Raw genomic sequence first — 18,235 nt, 5'->3', positions numbered from 1 at the left:
TTCCCAAGATGGCGGTGATGGAGGGCTGAACGTTCCCATTCTTTCACACATGGTTGCTGACCCTGGATTAGCCCACATTCTGAGATATCCAGCATAGTCTTCCAAGAAGCATGCACATTAAAGGAAGACAGGAGATAACAATCAGAGGGAACAGAAGGTTAACAAAGGCAAAGTTGAGCAGAGTTGTTAAGGAAGGTGGAAAGAAGGACAGAGCAGAAGACAGAGAATGAGCAGAATCAGATTTGGGCTTATATACCCAAAACCCAAGGCCCGTTTATATGCCTACAAGACATATAAGGTCTGACTTACCTCCCTCTCTAATCTCATGGCCTGCTCTCCAACTATGGTGGCCTTCTTGTCAAATATTCTGTGCTCATTTATGCCATGGAAGCCGTTCACATTCTGGTCCCTTAGCCTAGAAAACAATTTTTCCCTTCCCTATTTACTTACTCCTTTAAGTACTTCAGACCAGGACTTCCCAGGACTCTATGACTACATTAGGTCCTCTTGAATACTTCCTTCATAGCACTTGCAACAGCTGGGAATTATTTATTTATGTGTTTGTATGTCTGCCCCAGCAGAATATAAATAGAGTAAGGACACTAAATTGTTAAGGACAGAGACCCTATCAATACTAGTCTCCTTGCTTCTGCCACACCACCTGGCACACAGCAGTCAAGCAGGACACGTTCTGGCACTGCTGAAGGGAATAAGCTCAAGGGAAAATTACAGTCTCAGCAAACAGGAGAGGAATATTTGGAACATCTAAAGGAAGGGGAAGAGTCACCTCCTTCTTCCTTCTTCCTTTTATCTCAAGAAGCAAAGACTATGAGGAAGATGGATTCACATGAGCTACATGGGAAGTGGACAGCAGGCCCAGATGGCAGGCAGAATGTCTGTGTGGAATGGAGAGAAAGCGGAGGAACATTTAGCAGGGCACACCTAAGTGGGAAGGGCAAAAGTCTATAAGGTTGCATGGTTTTCTTCAGCTGACTTTTAGCAGCACAGATATAGGAAACAGAACACAGAGAGTGGGGTTGGTTTAGGGAGGAAAATTTATGGGGTAGAAATAACAGAACGACAACATGGCAAGGATACAGTTGAAATGACCCACTCTGAGATCCCAACTGCATATGGAAGGAAATGAAACCAGGAGGAAGTTGACAACCCAAGATAAAAGGGAAAAGGTCAAGGATGTTTCTGGATGAGTTTGATGACCAGGAACTGCTATAGTCAAATGTGAAGCAAATTACCTTACAGGGCTATAATTTTTAAAATAAACTCTACATTTTTCAAGATACTATAAGCTTTCTGCACCTACTGTTATAATCAATCTCTTAGAACATGAAAAAAAATTATTTTTTTCGAAAATAGCCCCAAGCCCTTCCAAAAAAGGTCAAGTTGCTCTCTCTCCTATAGTATAACAGGAAAAGCAGATAGCCACAGGAAAAAAATGTCTCTTTCTAGCTCTTCCTTTTAAGCAGCATACATGTTTTTTCCAGCAGTTCCAGATGAACTATAAGTCAAGAACCTTAAGTATGGGCCAAAGGAGAATGCTAGCAACATACCTTCGTCAGCTCTGAAAAATCTGAAGTTTATAATTACAGAAGTAAACTGGTGAAAATGATGTCCACAGTTTTAAATTAAAGATGGTCTAACTAGATTCCAGATGAGTCCCCCAAACTTCTATCTAGATCAATCACAGAATAGTGGAATGTAATTTGTTTTAAAAGGAAAGAGATAAAGCCAGATGTGGTGGTGCACAGTGCAATCCCAGCAATTCAGAGGTTGAGGCAGGAATATCACAAGTTCAAGAACAATCTCAGTGACTTAATAAGACCCTGTCTCCAAAATAAAAAATTAAAAGGTTAGGGATGTAGCTCAGTGGTAAAGTGTCCTAGGTTCAATCCCTAGCACCCCTCCCCCCAAAAAAGCAAAGAAATAAAACACAAAATTCAACTCTGGCAGCAACTCTGGCTGCAACTCTGGCAGCAACTCTGGGCATTTATAATTATGTTTTTATTTGTTGTTTTTAGATACGAAAGACAGTAGGATTTATTTTGACATATTACACACATATGGAGTGCAACCCATTCCAATTAGGAGCCCATTCTTGGGGTTGTAAATGATGTAGAGTTAATACTGGTCATGTATTCATATATGAGCATAGGAAAGTTATGTCTGATTCATTCTACTGTCTTTCCTATTCCCATTCCCCATCCCTTCCCTTCATTCCCCTTTGTCTAATCCAATGACTTTGCCTCCCTATCCTTCCCTGTTATGTTAGCATCCACGTAAGAGAGAGAACATTCAGCCTTTGGTTTTCGGGACTGGCTTATTTCACTTAGCATGATAGTCTTCAGTTCCATCCATATACCAGCAAATACCATAACTTCATTCTCTATGGCTGAGTAATGTTCTGTTGTGGGTATAAACCACATTTTCTTTATCCATTCATCTGCTGAAGGACACCTAGGTTGGTTCCATAGCTTGGCCTATTGACTGAGCTGCTATAAACATTGATGTGGCTGCATCACTGTAGTACGCTGATTTTAAATCTTTGGGGTATCAGCCGAGGAGTGGGATGGCTGGATCTAATGGTGGTTCCATAGCATTTATATTTAAAAAGCAAATTTTACCAAGAAGAAAATTCATATATACCTATGGTTGTTTTGATGTGTTTATACTGTTTTATTAATGCCAACATTTAAAAGGAAAAAAGTGGTCCCCACAGCTACTTCACATTTGATCATTGCACATGAAGACTGTGTTTGTCATGTTTCACATTCCTTCTCCTCTTAACAGATCCACTTCTCCATTTCATTAATTCCAGGAGTTTATGTACTGACCTCACCCACTAGTGCAAAAGGTGGACTCAACGTCCAGGACCGTCAATGAGAGTCCTACATCCCAAGGGCCATAGCAATTGGTTCAGGCATTTGATCAAGCCAGGTCAATCAGAATCCTTGAACTTTACATTTTCATTTTGCACTTCCTCCATTGCAAATGAAAAGACAAATTATGAATAGGAAAGTTTGGCACTGAAGCAACCTCCCTTTGTCTTCTTCTATAAAAATCATTTACTTCTCTTCCATTTTTTTCCCCTCCCCATCCAAGTCCCTTTAGATTGTGGACTAAACTTACCACTGAGGTTTTTTTTTTTTTTTTTTTAAAGTTGAAGATACCTGATATATATGAAGTCACCATGAAACAAAAAGCTTATCTAAGAACTAAGCCCAGCTCCACATAACTATTCGTAATTCAACTTGATATTTAGATATTAAAAATCTTAGTTCAAATGGCCATATAATGGAACACATTCCAAACTCACCCTCTACACAGATGTATACAACATTATATTATGTGAATGTCCCTAGTATCATTTTTTGCATGAGGTCAACATCTTATATGTACGTGAAAAAAAAAAATAACACCACTGAAATTATAATACATTGGGAAGTTCCAAATCTCTTCCTTCTTGTTTTCTCTCAGCTGGAGATCTATACTGGATGAACACAGGTCAAAGGCTGAATTCATTTTGCAAATGACCTTTCCAAACAAATTATGACTATATGAATTAGATTAAATGTGTGTACTTTTTAAATGGTTTCTTGCTATCCTTAAGTTTCTATGTTCTTATGTGGAGAAAATAATAACAAATTCACATCTTCCTCAGATAATAGTAAAAAAAAGAAAAGGGGTTGAGTTAGTCCTTATCTGAAAGGCTTGACACCAGACTTTGAAGTTTTATTGGATTTCAGAGCATGTGCTTAGGACCTTATAGTTAAGCATCCTGAAGCCAAAAATCTCCGAATCCAAAATTTTTTGAGCATTGTGTCAGGTTTGGGAGCATTTCAGATCTTTAGATTATGAAGGCTCAACTTCTATTATAAAAAGAACACAATGGGGATAACAAGGAGAAAGTATGGATCATAGCAACTGGGTTCAATTCCCAGCACCATTAAAGGGGTTGGGGGAAGTACTAATCCAAATCTTTACCTTGTGGCCCTTGAGCCCATTATGACTAAATCCTTTCTTTGGAACTAATTTCAAATTTCCAGGAAAGGGACACTGATGGGCCAATTTAGTTTGGTGCCCAACCTGGCTTAAATTCGCCATTTCCTTTACGGGCCGGAAGAAGTTGGAAGGGGCTGAATATGTAGGTTAAAGGACAGTTCACAGATTTGTGTTGGTTCAGACAGAAATTCCAAAGGTTCCAATTACACAGTCACATCTTATAACTTGGTTTCCTCACAATCCAAAAAAAAAAAAAACTAGAAAATTAGTTATTAAAGGTTATTATGAATAAAATGGAAGAGAATTAAACAGAATTTAAGAAATTAAAGGACAATTTAATGCACCACTATTTTAGGAGTTCATGCCAATAAAATACACAAATTAGGTCTGAGATGTAGCTTAGCATTAGAGTGCTTGCCTATGAGTTCATGTGCATAGCCCTGGGTTCCATCCCCAGCATTTCAAAAAAATTTTTTTTTCCAACTATAAATCCTAGAAATGAAAATGGTCTTTAAGAAATATAATTGTCAAAATGAAAACCCAAGAGAAATGAAAAAAGAATGTGGTCTCGGGGTTGAGAGTTTCTTAGTTCAAGACTGGACACCTAGAACAATGCCAGGTGTACACGGCGCACAAACATTCACTGAGCCATCAACTACAGGAGAAGTTCCCCATCATACTCTAAATGAGTTACTGTTTCCAAGATACTGATTCCTTTGGTTTTTTGTAAAGGCACTGCAATTAGCACTACTCAGTAGTACTAATTTAACACTAATACTATCTGGTATTAAAAAGTAGAGAAACACTGGATACATGAACCAAAATACTATCGGAGAGTTCTAGCAAAGTCGCTAGAAACCAAATAAATCTGTATACAGTCAGTAAGCATTTTAGAAACATTCACACTCACTGGAAATACAAAAAGGAAATAAAAAATGAACATACAAAAAAAGGTGGCTAAGAGTTTTTGAAAGAGGTAACAGCAGGGGAAGGGGATTATGGTTCATCACCACCCCACAGAGGGAAAGCAGCATGTTGTTTAGGCTATGGAAACATCTCTTGTTCTAATAATTCCACCTGTCTTTATTAAAGCAAAAAGATGCTCATCAATAAGTGACTGATTAAATACATGATAATGTGTCACAAAGGCTGGAAATTTATTCACTTTATATTAAGTGAAAAATACTGGTATAAACCTGTATGTACCTGAGGTTACAAACTGGCAAGCCAACAAAAATTGAATTCAGCCCTCAGGGATGCTTTGTTTGACTGCCAGTATATTGGTAAAAATTGTGGCCCCCATAAAAACTGGGAGTTTTTTATTAAACCCATACTTCTAGATTTCCAGCTGTTGTTGAAGAACTAGAAGGTATAGTAACACCAGGATGCATACTTCCTGGGTCACAAAGAAATGGGCAGATTGGCCCTGGGCTGCCCAATTGATGAACCATCTTAAGTGCCCACAGTCCCTAACTGACTTTCATGTTTCCCAGCCTCAGCAGCTCACACTGGGTACCTACTGGGTAATGTGAGCATGTGGACCCTCACGAGTATGAACATTATCACTAGGTGTGAGATTCTGGGTAGGCTTTTTGTCTTCTTATCTCTTATTTTCAAAAGTTTTCTTCAATAAACATATATTGCTTTTAAGAAAAAACATGGTTTTTTTTTTTCAGTTACCAAATCACAACTATAATATTGCCTCATCTTGCTATATCACAACGACTACATATAACAGATAATGATTGTGTTTTAAAATTAACTAAGATGTGTAATGTGACGTTACAATTATTGGAGAACTACCTTCCCTTCAATACAAAAAACCCCAGATTGGACAGACAGTCATAGCATTTTACAAAACATCACCCCCGAAGAGAAAAACTTCCATGAACTAACTCTCAGTTCATAAAAGAGTTATCTGAAAGACTCATTTGCATTCATTTGAAGTTTCTTTCACCAAGAAAAAAAGCAGAGAAAAATCTCTCCTATCAGTAACTGATATTTATAACTTCAGTTAACTTAATGTTCATAAAGCTAGATAATTCTTGACCTCTATTTACCATTTTGATAAATAATAATAGCACAGATGCTCCCCAAATGATAATTGGTTTACCTCCAATAAACCCATAGTAAACTGGAAATATGCTAAATAAAAAATGCATTTAATCTCCCTAAAATACAGAAAATCAAAGCTTTGCAACACAGTCCACTACAGAGTACAGGTTGTTTCCCCTTGTGATCATGTGACCCACTGAGAGCTACAGCACACTGCCACTACCCAGCAGCATCTTGAGAGAGGATCTGACTGCATATCACTAGCCTGTGGGAAAAATCAAAATTCACAATTTGAAGTACTGTTTACACCAACTGTATATTGCTTTAGTACCATTACAAAGTGAAAACCTCACATGTTGAAACATGGTAAGTTACAGTTTTATGGGGGTCTCTCTCAGAGAACTTTGAAGAGTTTTATACAAACCACCATCTCACACCATTTATGACATCCCAAAGAGTAAATCATATTATATTCACCATAAAGTCCAGGGCTAGGTAGAAATGTCAACATCCACAGGTTGGGAGTCATAAGGGAGCCAACTCAATGCTTCTCTCTTGCCCTCCTAGGTCCCACATGACATCCAGGGGGAGTTTTCTAAACAAAGGCTAATCATGGAAATGCCTGCTTAAAACTCCCTTTAATTTCCCCCTTCAGGGGACTGACTCTGAATGAAGTCCAAGCTGGCCCTTCTCTACTTCATTCCTCACCTGTCTCTTCCTTGCTCACAGCATTCATTCAGCCTCTCTGGCCTCCAGGTTCTTGGGTCCTCAAACTGTCATCTTGCCACAAACCAACAAATGACTGTTGAGAGTCCTCCTTGTGGTAAGCACTGTTCTAGGTCCTAAAGAAAAGACCAGGAACAATGAAGAACACACTCCCTGTCCTCATGCAGCAACCCCTCTAACGACTTTCTTCTTCCCAATTTCTCTGTTCATTTGAAGAAAATAAAAACAACTGTAACTATATCTGAAGAGGTAGAGATATAAGCAGTACTACCTACAATATTTATTATCATTTACTTGTTCTGTTTAAAATTACTCACCCTTAAGTGAAGGTTCATTCAAACCTGCTATATACCAAGAATGGCACTAATTTTTTGGCCAGTTTTTCAAGGTTTCTCTCATTATCAGTACACAGCATTTATGTCAGTGGTCAAAATGTAATACTCCAATTCTGCAAGAAAGGGAAATTGAGTTTCTGATAATTTCAGAATCTGAAAGATTACTTGCTTTTAAAAAAAACCAACTATCTTAAGTTTAGAATACAAATGAATTGCTTTTTATAACACATTGAATCCACAATAAGCAGCCTCTTATTATCAATGGTGCATAGGAATGGTGTGTGTGTTCATACAATGGCTAAATAACACAATATATTAGCCTCACTAGTATAAAACTGTCCAGGAAATTGCCCTGCACACACAGGTACACAGATACACACAATGGACACATACATATGCACACACAATTAATGGCTACAATGGCATCTTGTTTCAGTGTTGTTTTGTTTTTGTTTTTGAAATACTGGGAATTAAACCCAGTGGCCCTCTAACACTGAAATACATCATCAGCCTTTTCCCAGGACTGGCCTCAAACTTATAATCTCCTGAGTTGCTGAGATTACAGGTGTGGCGTGCAGCTTGCTTCAGTGTTTATACTGCAGGAGCCAGTATCCTCCTCAAGAGGATATATCAAAGCATTGAAGTCAGCTGACTTTGTCCATTTCCACGAGCAGTATCCATGACTTACAAATGCATGCCCCCAGACACCAGAAGGACTTGCAGACAAAATGAAAGGAGCAAGAGCAAATCAAATGCTCACCATAGCAACAGAGGATCAAAAGCACTGTATTGAGTATGTTTAATTTTAAATACCAAGGATAAAACTTTGGCCACCTGCTATGACCTTGTTATTTTCACAATTTATTTGAATCCAAAACTCAGCCACATCCTTCAGTTCAACTCTGGTTCTACCACCCTAGGAAGAGTAAAATGCACTAAGTATCACTCACACAGGGCCTCCAAGGGGCCCTGCACCACACAACAATGAGGATGGGTTTTGGTGACCAGCTGACAACTGAGCAAAGGCAGTCCTCTCTAGACAGCACAGACAAACTCAGGACAAAGAGCTGAAGCCAAAACAATTTCACCAACATTCTTTATGGGCAATAAGCAAAGAAGGCAATTACCCATCATTAATTCTATTAGAAAAACGTTAAAAGATGAATTCAAATAGACTGACTTACTGAAACTTCACCTTCTAAGGGACTACAAACCTTAGCAACAGAACTTTAATGATATTCTACCATCACATTTATTAATAGAAAGCTTTTTGCCAGTGGATCTGTGAGGCCTTGGCATTCCTGAAGTGAATATTCACCAGTTTTCACATCTCCATGCTGGCCAACATGGAAATGTCTGGACACACTTCCATCTGTCTCCCTTGTCAAACTTCTGTAGCCTTGTGTTCCCTGTAAATTCACACAAGTAAACTGTGTTTTCAAACTTCACTAGTCTTCTCTTATTCCAATAATCCTGTTTTTCATGCACTGGGACTTTAGGAAAACCACTACAGAATAAAAGATAAAAAGACTGCTTTGCGGGATGAATGCCAGACTGTTGACAAGGCTCATTTGTAAACCAACCTACCTGACTCTTCATCACTTTGAGACGGATTCAATTTATATAATGAATATATGCATTAATACACCCCAGGGAACTACTAAGTTACTCCGTAACAAAAATCGAGAATGCAAAAAGTAGCCAAATGCCTATAAAGGAAGTTCAGAAAACAGGCTAAGAGTTTAGGATTCTACAGTTAAAAATCTGCTCAGTTACTAGTTGATCCTCTAACTTACTTAACTGCTAATATCTCAGTTTCCAAGACATATTCATCTGTAAAGCAGAGATGTCATGAAGGTTTAATGAATTTAATGCATAGAAACGCTGCAAAAGAAGTTGATAGATACTAGCTATCACTATTATAATTGCATGAACTTTCTGAATTTCTAAATCCCACTATTAAGCATGCAATACTAAAAAGCCATTCTTCTTCCTAAACGAAAAAATTCACTAGATTTGTCACTGGTTAAGTCATTCCAAAAAGTGGGGTTTGGAGGGGATGAAGACTGGGACACTCACATACCATAGCAAGAATGTAAATTGCTACAACCTTTCTAAATGGCAGATGGAAATATGTATCAAAAAACTTTAAGCTCCAGTATATCCTTTGAACCTACAATTCCACTTCTAGAAACCTATCCTAAGGGGAAAATATCTCACAGGGATGTAGAGACATGTAAGGGCTGGGGATGAAGTCATTGGGAGAGTGTTTGCCTAGCATGTGTGAGGTCCTGGGTTCAATCTCCAGTAAAGAGAAGGGACAGGAGGGAGCGGTGTATTCGGGGCAGGGAGGTGGTGAGGTGACTAATGTCCAATAAAAATAAATTGGTTAAATTCTCACAGATCGATAAAATGAAATATTATTCGGCTACTAAAACTTTGTAATTAACAATACAGATAAGGAAAGACATTCATAAGATGTTATAAAAGTAAAGACAGCTTAGAAAACCACCACAGGTTACCAAAAATTGTGTATAAATAGCCACATGCACATACCAAAAGAATCAGAAGAGATATGGACTCAGGTGATGAGTATACCTGCACTCAGGTATTTTTACAGTTTTTACAGTTTTCTACTACTTTTCTGTATTACACTTTTTCTACAGGCAATTTTTTTAAATAAAAGGTTATTAGCTGATCATCATAAACTGGTTATCAGACTGGATCTAAAGTTATAGATTAAAAGTGATCATGAGATTAACCTTTATTTTTAAAACTTACATAATATTTGACAGATTATGAAATTCTTTTAATGTTTAGTTTAGTAATCCAATTTTTCAAACCCAACTATATAACCAACCCCAACTATATAACCACTTGGGATCCTATAACAGAATCTGAAAAACGGGTGTGAAGGTCATATTTTATTAGCATGAAAAGTTAGAAACATACCAATTGTCTATTCCCCAGAAACTAATTTTTATAGCAGGAAGTTGGGATTATCATGGTTTATAAAATGGAATGCAATATAATAATAAATGATTTACCACCACACTGTAACTTAAATTTATCTTTTAAGTACCTAAAAAAATATTTTGCTGAGTCTTCTTCCTAGTATATCACCTTGAGCACTCCATGCTCCAGGCCTGGGTCTCTCTGCTTTCAACACTAATCAAAGTTAAAGAAATCACTGGGACATAGTGTTTATTACTCCTAATTTATAAAAATTAGTGACTACTAAGTGATGCAATTAATTTGACAAGTAAAGGTGTAAAAACCTGGCCTCACTGCAATGTAGTTCAATCATTCACTCAACAAATATTTAATTGAGTTCCTCCAGGCACCAGGGATACCACAGTGAACAGGTCTCTGCCTTTCTCAATCAAGTATCATAGGTACAATTACTCATCTGAAGGTCACAGCCTTTTTCTTAGCTGCCTAGGGTATAAAACTTATTCTGCCACTTGAAAAACTTGTTATCTACTTCAGGAAAGGGTCCTAGGGGATGCTCAGCGAGCAGGAAGCATGATGCCAGTGGTTCTCCAACTTTCCGGCTCACAATTTCATGGAAAACTTGTTGAAAATACTGATTCCAGAGCCCCACCTCCAGCTGTCTGAGCTGAGGTGAAAAAAAATTTCATTTCTCCAAGAACCTCAGATAATGCTGATGGAAGAGATATGAGGCCCAGACTTTGAGAAATCCAACCTGTAAGTGGAGCCATTTAAGAGGGAATGACCATTCAAAAGAGAACAGCTCTGTGGCAGTGGAATCTGATCTGAGGGACATAACCCAACCTTCACATAACTAATTCTCTATAACTCAAAATTTAGCAAATTTGAAAGGTAAGAATAAGTCTGGGAGACAGGGATAGCTCAGTGGTAGAGCACTACTTAGCATGCTCCAGGCCTGGGTCAATCCCCAGCACCACATAAAGGGGGGCAGGGATGAGTATGAGTGGAGGAATTTACCAGCACCTCCCTCTTAATCTGGTAATAGCTTTGAGGGTGTGCCTCAATCTAGGCATCTGGGGAAAAGATAAAATTTATGCAGAATTCTACTACCAAAACTAGAGAGAAGCATTAAGAAAAAGGAAATTGCCAGTCAAGTGAAAAAAAAAAAAAAATGCTAACAGGGACAAACATTTCACGGAACTAACTTGGTACCACTCATTTTATGCCCTATTTCACAATGCTTAGTATCTGAACAATCCAGAGGGTTCCAAAGTACATTAAAAATTTGTTCATTTCCTCTCTTACTCAGGCAGAATAATAAGTTTTGTAAAGGTCCCGTGCTCCTCAGCAATTTCAGCAGATACATTCTTAAATACCCTTTTTTTTTTTTTTTTTTTTTTTTAATGTACTATCAGAAAGGCTCCTTACTGGGCTACTTACAGGTGTTTGAAAGATTTTTAACCCAATCACCCCATCCCTCATTTCTTAATTTAGATCACCTAAAAGTTCCTGGGTTCTTTATAAACTCCTGCATAATTTTCATTTTTGAAAAATTTTTATATTTATAAGTCAACTCCCACGAAACCCACACAAATATTTCAAGCAAACGAGTGAAAAAAAATCATTAAGCAAAAAAAGTACTTTCTTCTCGGAGACAAATAGAAATAACAAGTATGAGGAGTACTAAAGCTACTTTACTCTCAATCCTAGTCATCTAAAAATAAAGATATCCCAACAAATACATTCCTCCTATTTGGGGGGTTTAGAGTAGGACTATGCAAACCAGCTGGCCTGCTGGCTCCTGGCCCCAGTTCCTGCCCTCACATCCTGTCCACTACATAATCCATGAGTTAACTCCGAGCCTTTCTCTTCATCCGTTAAACGGGATTAGTAAATCTGCCTATCCGCTGACAGAATTGAGATTTTCCAGATGTATGTTTGTATGATATTTGTTTTTATTATCTATGTTTTTTTATTGGACTTGCTTTTATTATCTGTACGTTTTTGACCACAGAAACAGCAAGAAAAGGATGCTAACCGATAAGCACAAAGAACCGCATCTAGCCAGAGTCTGGGTACATTTAAATTTCCAGGTTGGTTCTGTTTTCTGAATAGCACTAATGATGGCAAAGTTCGCAAGGAAACTTTCATATTCAAGAAGCTATCAAGAGGCTATGGATAGCCTCCAACTTAAGCGAGAAACTGCTCATCTATTTCTTCAAAAGCAAAGCATTTAGTCTGAATCACACAAAAGATTGACCACAGGAAAGGTAATCCAGAAGTTGTCTTCCCATCCAAAAGCAAACAGAAGTGAAGGAAGGTGCAACCCATTCCTCGTTGCTTTCCTTTTCCTGGGAATTTGGATTACACTTCCTCGTCCAAGCAAGAAGTGACCGCAATTGTGCCGTGGGTCCAGACCAGAAACCCGAGTCCGCGAGTAAGGGAGGGAAGAAGCCGCAGACTCCGGGGACGCGCTCACACTGCCAGTGGAGCCGTTTTCGGTTAAACACCATCGGAGGCAGCCCGGCAGCACCGCTCAGCGCCCGACGGCATTGACTGCCCTTCACTGACAGGATTTTGCAGGCACGCCAGAGAAAAGAAAAAGGATGAGCCGGGGACGCGAGGCCCGGGGCACGGGCGGGCGGCGCGATGCCGCTGCCGGCGAGCTCGGGTTCCCGGGAAGCTGGCGAGGCTGGGCCGGCCCGCCACCCTCTGGCGGCCGGGGGCAGCGAGGTCAGCCCGGGCAGGAACGCCCGACCGCGATGCCCCTCGCGAGGGAGCCGGCTCGCCGGACCTGGGCTGCGGACGCCCATTCAACCCCAAGCCCGTCCCGCTGCCGCCACTCCCAGGCCCCGCCGCGGAGCCCGGCCTCCCGCCTCGGGCCAGCCGAACCCCCGCCGCAGCTCCCGGGAGGATGGGGAGGACGAGGCGGAGAGGCGGCCGCTGCCGCGCCTCCCGCGTGCGCCGCACAGGGTGAAGGGCGGCCGGAGGGACGCGCGCGGGGCCGCGGGACGGGCGCCCGGGGCGGCCATCGCGCCGACCCCCGCGCCGACCCCGCCCCGCGCCACCCCCACAGCCCAGGCCGCCGCCGTCAGCCCGCTCCTCACCTCATCTCCGGGCGGGTCCGCGCTGCCGCCCCAGGCACAAATCAGTGCAGCTCACACGCTGCGCGGAGGGACGCAGGAGCCGCAGCCCCGCACACCATCCCCGCCCGCCTGCCCGCCCGTCCCGGAGCCCGCTCGGGAGTCTCCCTCGCGAGCCGCCGTACTACGGAGCAACCAAGCTGCGCTCCCTCCCTACGCGCCTCCACTCCTCTCTACCTCCTTCGCTCCCTCCCTCGCTCCCGCCTATCTCCTCATCTCCCTCCGCGGCCTCCACCGCCCCCATCCACCCCTCCGTCTCCGCCCACAGATGGGTGGTGACAACCGTCTGCCAATCGGAAGGAGGTGGCCACACCTCCCCACCGCCCCCTACCGCTGGCCCTGCCCACCGCAGGAACGCTAGGAGAGGGAGCCGAAAAAATTGGAGGGGTACGGAGTGACACACAGATAAACCAATCAACAGGCGGGGAGAGGAAGCCTCTTCCTCCTCTCCAGCCCCTCCTCCCACAAAGGCGTAACCAAAGGTTTCTGGTCTAGGGCTTTTGGAGATTGTCTTCCACCATTTGGTGCATCTTGCTCTTTGCTGTGAGAAACAATAGCTACGTTGCATTCAACTAATTTACGTAAGACTTTACCGGAGAGAATATAGTGGAGAAGAAAAGGGGTAGTAGGGTGCTCATTTGGAATGAGGAAGGGTGTGGCTTCCACTTGGATTTGCATAAAACGGAACCCATCTGGCGACTTCAACTTCCCCATTTATTGGTAGCCCCTGGGGCGGTACCTCGCTTCTCCCCTGTTGGAGCATGCCGGGAGTTGTAGTTCCGAGTTTGGTTGCCATGGCGTTCTCCACACCCTCCCTGAGTCCGGCCCCGCCCCTCAGGAGTGATGAGCGATCGGACCAATGGGAGTACCGTCTGAGTCCAAGGGGCGGGCTCCCTGCAGAAAGACTGGAAGGTGGCGGTGGCGAAGGTGTCGGCGGTTGGGGCTGTTCCGAAGCAGGTGAGCCCCGGGACGCGCGTTATGTGTCTGGGGAAAAGGGACTGTGGGCGAAAGATGGAAAGACATCCCGAGGAACAGTCTAGCCCTGGGAAAGATGGTGGTTCCTGTCGCTCCCCAGCCTCAGACCCGCTCGGGCTCAGGCCTACCTTAGCTGAGGCTGTTGAGGGGCGGGTAAGACTAAATTTGACTGGCAGCTTCCTCGCCCTTTGCAGGGTTTGATTGTAGATTTTTGCTTAGTTTCCGTCTTCCTTCACATTTATGGAGACGAAACTCTGGCAGTTTCTTCCTCTTGATCTCCCAGTTTGAATTTTGTTTCCCATATTTGAGTTTCTTGATTCTTTACTCCTCTGCCATTGCTTTCTTCCTGTACACTTTTCCTTTTTCGGTAAGCAATTACCTAGAGCCAAGGTATTCTCATTTATATGACCTTAAGGCCAGATTTTGCCCTCTTCGTTAAACTAAACAGCGGAATACTCAGGAGCGACACATAGGAATCACCTCAGGATCACGTTCAAGTGCAGATGCTGATTCAATAGGTCTGGCCCTGAGGACCTGCATTTGCAAAAACTCCCAGGTGCTACTAGTCCTTAGCAAGATTTTACATCACCTCTGACCACTACAAAGATAATTCGATCTACATAGGCACTTTCCTGGTGGCCTCATTTAAAAAGTGAAATGAAACGTGAATTTTAGGTTTCTTTTAACCCAGCATATTCAAAATTATTTCAATGAAAAATCAAATATTTTTAAAAAGATATTTTTTTTTGTATTGAGTCTTCCAGATTTAATGTGCACTTTACACTTACAGCACATATCAGTTCTGAATACACATAGTTCCAGTGCCTAGTGGCCACCTGTAGCTATTGGCTGCTGTTATACCATCTACAATAGGGAGCCAAATGATGTAATGGACCATTGTAGAAATTCAAAGTGTTTCATGTGACCAACCCTGAGCCTTTGCTGCTCTGTTATTTGGGTTTCAGAACTACTTTAGAAGTTCTCTGCCCAATTTAAAGAAATAGTAAAGGTAATTAACATTTGTTGAAATCAAGTCTTATAATGAGTGTTTTGCTTATATTACTGTATTTAATCCTTGCAGCAACTCTCAGAGGTCACTAAGAGTTCAAACCAGTAACTTAGGACTTTGAATTCTATCCATCAATCACTGCAAAGTAAAAGTGTTACCTTTGATTTTCACTTCATTGATACTTCTGCTTCAGCTTGTGGCAGAGGTTGATAAATTCAAATTTGAAAAAAGAGTTCCTAGGAAAAGGTCAAACTACCTAACATTTGCAGTGAAATAGTTTGGTAGTTTTACAATTCTCCGTGCTGGGCATTTAAAATCAATGTTCTGTATTTTAGAATGAGAATTGAAATCCTGAAGGAGATTTAGACCTCTGGACCAGTCCTGGACCCTGGGCAGTAATGACTCTTGATTAATTTGTGTACCTCTTTGAGGAAGGAAGGTGGGAAAGCTTGGGAATTCATAAAATGCTTCACTATGACAGTGCTTTCTGTGTTTGTGGTGAATTTTTTTGAGTCATAAAAATGAATGTTTTCTTCATGTAGACTGTTTCAAGGACAACTTTATGTGTTTTGTGGATCCAATAAATAGTACTACATTTTGCTAAGGAAAACCCTGAGTACAAGAGCAAGAGTACACCTACTCACACATACTAAAATATGGCACTTTACAAAATAATTTTCTTCCTTTATTTTTATTTTTTTTTTTATTTTTGGGGGGTGCAAGGGTTTAATCTCAGGGTCACTGAACTACTGAACCACATCCCCAGCCCTATTTTGTATTTTAGAGACAGGGTCTCACTGAGTTGTTTAGTACCTGGCTTTTGCTATGGCTGTCTTTGAACTCAGAATCCTCCTGCCTCAGCCGCCTGAGCCTCTGTGATTACAGGCATGCGCCAACCTTCCTGGTTCCATTTTTATATATTTTAACACATTTCATGAGATTATTTGCTCTTAATTTTGAATTTTAAAATATTTAATCAAAATTACGATTCATATTTGCCTTTAAACCAACAAATTATTTCAAGACCCTACAGTGAGTTGAAAAATTAAGTAAGCTTTGAGATTGCAATAATATTAGTAGGTAGAGATTTTCTAATGGACAGGAGGGAGAAAAGTGTGATAAGAAATTAGGGAGCATTCCTCAATTGTCTGTCTCCTTCATCTCTACCCTTCTGTACCTTCATTGTCCCAATGTCATGTCATACAGCCAGTTTAAAAAGGAAGATTCCATTCATTACACCATTGGCTCTGTTTTTTTCCCTAATGTGGGAAAAGGTGATGCTAATTCAAGAAATGTAGTGAAATTTTAAGTTTCTATTGTCCTAAATTGTACTATATTAATTGGCCTTCATTGAATAATAACTAGACCATAGGTTTCCAAACTCTGGATAATGACCATCTCGCCTCTCCAACTCACCCATAGCCTACCCCTGTTGGTATTAGGAAAGGAATGCCTTCTGTAAGAAATCCTAGACTCTTAAGTGAAAATCTATTCTGTACATTAACCCATAATCCAAGTAAAGCTCTCATGGAATGAGGGGAAATATTTTAAAATTCTTTAGAGATTCAAAAGTGGTGTTAGTTGGTGCCTCCCTGCTCAGTGTGGAACCCACTTATTAAATATGTAAGTAACAGTGTGACACTTTTTTTTTCTTTTTGCTTCTGACTAAAGGCTGTATCACATAATTTTGTTTTTTTCCCTGCTTCTCTGCTTCTCCAGCTATCTTTAGTTCTCAGTTTGCATAAAATGTAGGGATTATGCCACACATGCATAAAGTTAGTTGAATATGTCTTGAAAATATTCATAGAAATCTAGATTATTCAAAGAAACCTTAACAGTCATCTGATGATCCCGCTACCCCACTCACCTGATGTTTGAACCCCCTTTATGAAACCCCTATTACTATATTCAACTTCTATTTAAATACCTCTTATAAGAGGGACCACACAACTTCATTTTCATTCTTTTTTTTTAAGTTTTAAATTAATACTAAATGTAAATATAAAGAGTTCTTAAAGCATATGTTATTTGCTAGACTTGCTTTCCAGGGTTTAGCTAAGTATAAGTATCTCCTGTGCCCAGGCACAGAGAATCAGTACAACTGTTGGCAACAAAATACCTTTGTACTCATGACTTTTGCCAGTGTCCTTAGGATACACAAATTTCTATTGACTCTTGCCTACATTATGTAGACTGTTTTGATCATGTATCTACCTCCCTCTTGAAGCTCATCTGTCCTTTCTGTACTTGGTCTATATTCTGCCATTCTCCACAGCCTGCTTGGTATGGTATTTGAACCAGATCTCCGGATAGTTACTTCAATTACACTCTCCATATTTTTAACCAAATATTTGGGCATATGATTACTCATATTTCTTTTTCTGATATATGGATATGTATGAAAAGTCTCAGATTATTAAGAACATTGTTAAAACTTCCTATCATATTGCATCTTCCCAAAAGGTCAAAATATAACAATCCCAGCTAGGTGGCACAAGACTGTAAGCCCAGAGACTCAGGAAGCTGAGGCCAGAAGATCACAAGTTCTAGGCCAACCTCAGCAAATTAGCAAGACACTGTCTGAAAAAAAAAAAAAAATAAATAAATAAATAAATAAATAAATAAATAAAAAGGCCTAGGGATGTAGCTTAGTGGTAAAGTACCCCTGGGTTCAGTCCTCAATACAAAAAAAAAAAAAAAAAAAATTATGGGAAAGTAGATTATGGTAGAGTGCTTGTCTAGCATGTATGAGACCCTGGGTTCAATTCCAGCCACACACCCACACACACAAAGTTTTTATAGAACTTTTTCTGATTTAGCAAAATTTATATTAGAACATATAATTTTGAAATTATATGACTTTGTTAGAAATGTCATGATAAATACTATATATTTTAATTTCTATTTGTATTTTATAAGGTGTGCACTTATTTCACATGTGCAAATCTCTTTAATTTTTTATAGTTGTAGATGGACAGCATGCCTTTATTTTATTTATTTTTATGTGGTGCTAAGGATCGAAC

The 18,235-nt window shown here is 40.4% G+C and overlaps 2 protein-coding genes across 5 annotated transcripts in view; one reads left to right on the top strand and one right to left on the bottom strand.

Annotated features, from left to right (window-relative positions):
- Itsn1 (intersectin 1) overlaps nt 1-13,366 on the bottom strand; it is a 203,526-nt gene extending 190,160 nt beyond the window's left edge. The window contains 1 exon segment of the mRNA XM_047565087.1: nt 13,193-13,366. The gene's annotated coding sequence lies outside the window, so the exon portion shown is untranslated.
- Nucleotides 13,367-14,113: 747 nt separating this feature from the next.
- Nucleotides 14,114-18,235, top strand: part of Cryzl1 (crystallin zeta like 1) — a 32,081-nt gene continuing 27,959 nt past the window's right edge. The window contains exon 1 of one of the 4 annotated variants that reach the window (XM_047565261.1): nt 14,114-14,185. The gene's annotated coding sequence lies outside the window, so the exon portion shown is untranslated. The remainder of the gene's footprint in view (nt 14,186-18,235) is intronic. The other 3 variants (XM_047565262.1, XM_047565263.1, XM_047565260.1) reach the window with 3 other exon arrangements.

Source organism: Sciurus carolinensis, chromosome 9, assembly GCF_902686445.1.
Source record: "Sciurus carolinensis chromosome 9, mSciCar1.2, whole genome shotgun sequence".
NCBI lineage: Eukaryota > Metazoa > Chordata > Mammalia > Rodentia > Sciuridae > Sciurus > Sciurus carolinensis.
Note: the sequence above shows the minus strand (reverse complement) of the source record. Positions and strands in the feature narration are given on the sequence as shown.